At 38.2% G+C, this 5046-nt stretch overlaps 1 protein-coding gene across 2 annotated transcripts in view; it reads left to right on the top strand.

Moving 5' to 3' along the window:
- Positions 1-5046, top strand: part of Tbc1d32 (TBC1 domain family member 32) — a 213273-nt gene that overhangs the window by 75463 nt on the left and 132764 nt on the right. The window lies entirely within an intron of this gene.

Below are 5046 nucleotides of genomic sequence, written 5' to 3'. Positions count from 1 at the left end.
AAAATATGTAATTAAAAATATTAAAAATTAAAAAAAAAGAAATATTAAGTGGCTATGATGTTAGGTTAACAGGGAAATAATTTATTAAACTAAAGTTTAGTGATCTACATTTTCTAAGTTTCTACTTTAGTTTATGGTTGAGCTTTGGCACAGTGTAGATCATAGTAGGGTCGCTTTAAGGGATCTTCTTTGCTAAATGCTGACCTTGCTTCTTTCTCTTTTATAGGATAGAGCTTAACTTATACAATCCAATAATGTTTATTTATTTATTTATTTATTTATTTATTTATTTACTTATTTTTGGTTTTTAGAGACAGGGTTTCTCTGTTCAGCCCTGGCTGTCCTGGAACTCACTCTGTAGACCAGGCTTGCCTCAAACTCAGAAATCCACCTGCTTCTGACTCCCAAGTGATGGGATTAAAGGTGTGAGCTACCGCTAGGAAAAGTTTAAAGGTTCAAAATAGTTCATTCTCTGGAATTTTCATGTATGTTTATTCATAAAATGGTTAACAAATGCATCCACTGCTTCTTTTTCTCCTTTTCATTGAGAGTATGGAGAAATTAGACAGGCTTTGTCCAGCCCTCATCTGTAGACGTAGGCTTTCCTCAGATGCTCACCTCACTGTCATCAACTTCATTGCACATAAAACAGAGCAGAATACATGTTTGCTAGAGGGAGCTTCTTCCTACGGAGCTGAGCTTCTCAGCCTTCTTAATGCTTGAATTCCTAATACAGTTCCTCATGTGGTGACCTCCAACCATAACATTATTTTCATTGCAACTTCATAGCTATATTTTGCGACTATAATGTAATGTAAATATATGATATGCAGGATATTTGATATATGGACCCCAAAAGGATTTCTACCCACAGCTTGAGAATTGCCACTATGGATGGAGTGTACTGGAAAAGAGACACTCTTGAATACAAGAGCCCTAAATTCATTCTTCCTTCATACAGAATAAGGAATGATTAATAGGTGGAAAGAGGCAATGTTTCCCATGAGTATGTGCTTATAGGAAAGTAGTGCTAGGGAAGAAGATGTTTCCTAACCTCTGTTATTACTATCTCTGTTGATTAGAGCTTTCTAGGGAGAACCAGTAGGATAGATTCATGGATCAATGTATGAGTGAGGAAAGAATCAAGTAGGGGTATTGGTTCCTACTATTATGTAGGATAGGATATTTGAAGAGTAGATTCTGGGATGTTGATTATATTGCTTAGTCCAAGGGTCGAGAGTCTTCTGTTGTGAGATTTGGGCTGCGAAGGCTAGGAAACTGGTGATTTTGGTTTCAAAGGGCAAAAGAGTGCTCCTGGGTTCCTATGGTTAAGCTCTCTGTTGTCTTCCTATCTGGACCCTCATCCAATTGAATGGCACCTTCTCTACACTGAAGATAGATCATCTCCACTTGGTCTACTGAGATTTGTACACCAAAATCCCCTGGAGAAAACCTCACAGATATACCCACAAATAATGCTTTATCAATTTTCTAGCTAGTCTTCAAATTTAGTCAGATTGACATAAATTATTCATTACAATGTCTCAAGAAAAGCCAAAACATCAATACAATTCACAGTACATTACAAGTGTAGATATCATTTTTGTCCTAATAATTCAGTTTACCTTCTGGAAAGATTTGAGCATCTTTTGTTCTTTTATTGAGGGAGCTTCTGTGAGATAGGTGTTATAGCAGCTAACTGGTCTTGTGTCAGTGTACAGCAGGTACCTGATTTTTTTGAACGAGTGAAAAAATGAATTTAGTGAATGGGCTTTGTCTAGTCCAAATTAGGGAGAATAAGAGTTAGCTTAACAAGATAACAGTAAAATAATAGCAATCTATAAAAACTAACATTATTATTATTATTAGTAGTAGTACTAGTACTATTATTATTATTATTATTATTAGTAGTAGTAGTACTAGTACTATTATTATTATTATTAGTAGTAGTAGTAGTAACATATTTTGTAAGATCCTGCTCCCACTTCCTTTTAATGGTGTGTATAGTACTAGAGAATGACCATGCCAGCTCAGTCAGTCAGTGGGTTCTCTAGTCCAGGAGTGAGGATTAAAAAGAAAAAGACAATTAGACAACACTGTAGCATGACCTCAGCCTCTTCTGAGGCTGAAGCTGGTTTATTTTTTCCCAGTCTGCTTTTATACCATTTTAATTACATGCAAGTAATAAGGCCACTTCTAGGTTAAGGAACAAACAAGGCATTAAACACAAATAGTCAACAAGCAAGGCAACAAACAAATGTCCTAAATCACTGTTTCTAGGAGCTGGTCAGGATGACCAAGATATCTAAGCCCACTTCCCTGTCCAGTCCAAAGTCATATTCTTGCCTGACACCTACTTCTTTGTTCTAGCCTAAAATCAGATCCTGCCTGAGCTAACTTCTATGTCCTGGCCCAAAGTCAAATTCCTGCCTGAAACCTACTTCCTTGTCCTAGCCCAATGTCAGATTCCTGCCAGGTTTCTAAAAGCAGCCTCATAAGCTCTGCACAGGAGAATGGAGAAGCTGATACATAGTTCTGGTGTGCTTTTATGTCCTTTTGCTTGAAAATACCAAACAAAATTTCTAAAGGCTTATCAAAATGTCCTCACACTATATGAGCCAAATCACTGTGCAACCTTAGAGAAGATTCAATCACAGAGAAAAAGAAAAGATGTTAAATTTGCCACAACCAGCTATTAAAAGACCTTCTTAAAAATGGGAGGATAAAATTACAGAGGGTTCTTTGATCTGCAAAGCTCAGCCCATGGTACCATGAAATTAATCACCAGAGACTGTATTTCTAGTGTTCTTTTGCTGTAAAGAGACACCCTGACCATGGTAACTCTCTTCAAAGAAAGCATTTAATTAGGTCTTACTCACAGTTTTGGGGCTCTAGTCTAGCTGGTGTCTAAAAGCATAGTGGTACATGGAGACAGATATGGTGCTGGAGAAATAGCTGAGAGTTCTATGTCCAGATGCTCAGGCAGCAACACTGGTTCTGGCTTGGGTGGTTGAACCACAAAGCTTATCCCCAGTGACACACTTACTATAATAAAGCCACACCTTCTCTAACAAAGTCACACCTCCTAATTCCTCCCAAGTAAGGCCACTTCCTGATGACCAAGCATTCAAATCTGAGTCTGTGGGGGTGGGGGGCATTCTCATTCCAACCACCTCACTAGTGGAGCACGCAGTTTGCCGCTTCACCCATTCACCACTGCTGCCTCCTAAGGCAAAGAACAGTAAAACTCAGTGGCCCAGATCTTCTGCCCCCTTATTAACATTTGAAAGGCAGTTAAATATTCACAGAGAAGATTTATTAAAGCATGGCAACACTTATTTTTCATAATTATATACACTCTTCTACATTATGTACTGGGGCCACTCATGTAATTTGTTTCCTGTTTTACATGTGGTGAATGTGGAATCTTTTTTATTGCTTTTATGACTAATTCATTGACTTAATGACATATATTTCATAGGTATGTTCCTGTGTGAGTGGCTTGGCTTAACTTTTCTAAAACTTATTTTAGTGTTTCATTAGCATATGCTAATTGTACATAATAATGGCTTCAATTATGCCATTTTATACATGCATGAAGTGTATGTCTATAACAGAACCCCTCTCTCTCCTCTTTTCTACTCCATCTCTGCCAATCCCCTTCTGCTCCTGAACTAGCCTTGTATTCTGGTCTTTTGCCAGTTGACTGCATTTGGATTGTTTATAGGAGCAAGAATGAGGGTTTGTTTCTGGCACATGGACACTTGACAGGATGTCACACCATTGAAGACAATGTTTCACCCTTCACGACCACAATTAGCTGCTTAGACATCCTCAGGCAGGAATGGGCCTTGGCATCAATGTCATGTCAAGGAATGAAGAAAAAGACTTAATAAAAAGAATAGTTTAGTCCAAGAGTGAGTCCAAATTTGAATTCTCCATTTTCCTTCACTGACTTTCATTCATCTTATTGTATTCATAGAAAACATAGTACGTGAAAGGGATGATGAATACATTTTTATAGAAATCTTTAAAAGTTTTACTAGAAGTTACTTTACTGATTTCAGCTAACTCAGAAGAGCATTGGAAAGAAGCACATATGTTACCATCCTATATCCATCCACATGCCACTTCTAACATTTGTAGCTATTTGCTTATTTTGAAATTGCGTTCAGTCTCATGGCTACTTTCAGAAAATGATTACCACAAGCATGAGAAAACACACACAAACACAGAGAGAGAGAGAGAGAGAGACACACACACACACACACATACACACACTTCTGTATCAGAGCCATGGAATAATAATTTAAGGTTAAAGCAACACATTTAGTTTAGGCTGTAAAAGCTGGTTAAATGGGAAATACAATCAATAATAAGATAAGTTCTGTTGTTGTTGTAAAGGCAGGTTCAACCTGAGTGAACAGGCTGAGTACACAATATGATAGTGAGTTGAGTACATAGATCTAGATGATCTCGGGGCATTCTACTACACTGGATGCAAGGTCTTGTTAAAATTCAGACTCCCAAAGACAAGAGCTATTTTCCCAAGAAGATATTGGGATACAGGCCTCATAATTTCCTCCCCATTCCTTGTCTGACTGCTGGGGTTCAATCTCAGGTCCTCATACAAGTGCTCTCTGGTAGAGAGCCAGGTTCTCACTGTGCAGCCCTAGCTGGTCTGGTATTCACTATGTAAGCCAGGCTGACCTCAGAATCTAAGAGATTTTCCTACCTCTGTCATTGGCTCCTAAATACTGGGATTACAGGTGTGTGCCTCCATGCTCAGCTAATCTTCTATGTTGAGAAATTGCTGTTCTTTCAAACCACATCATCACCACAAAGTGTTTCCTATCCCCAAACAAATGTTCTTATTCTTTTTTTTATTAATTTATTTTTTAATTAGGTATTTTCTTCATTTACATTTCCAATGCTACCCCAAAAGTCCCACAACCCCCCCCCCACTTCCCTCCCCCACTCCCACTTCTTGGCCCTGTACTGAGGCATATAAAGTTTGCAAGATCAATGGGCCTCTCTTTCCACTGA

This window comes from Mus caroli, chromosome 10 (assembly GCF_900094665.2).
Source record: "Mus caroli chromosome 10, CAROLI_EIJ_v1.1, whole genome shotgun sequence".
In the NCBI taxonomy this organism is placed as follows: domain Eukaryota; kingdom Metazoa; phylum Chordata; class Mammalia; order Rodentia; family Muridae; genus Mus; species Mus caroli.
This window is presented reverse-complemented; position numbering and strand designations above follow the sequence as displayed.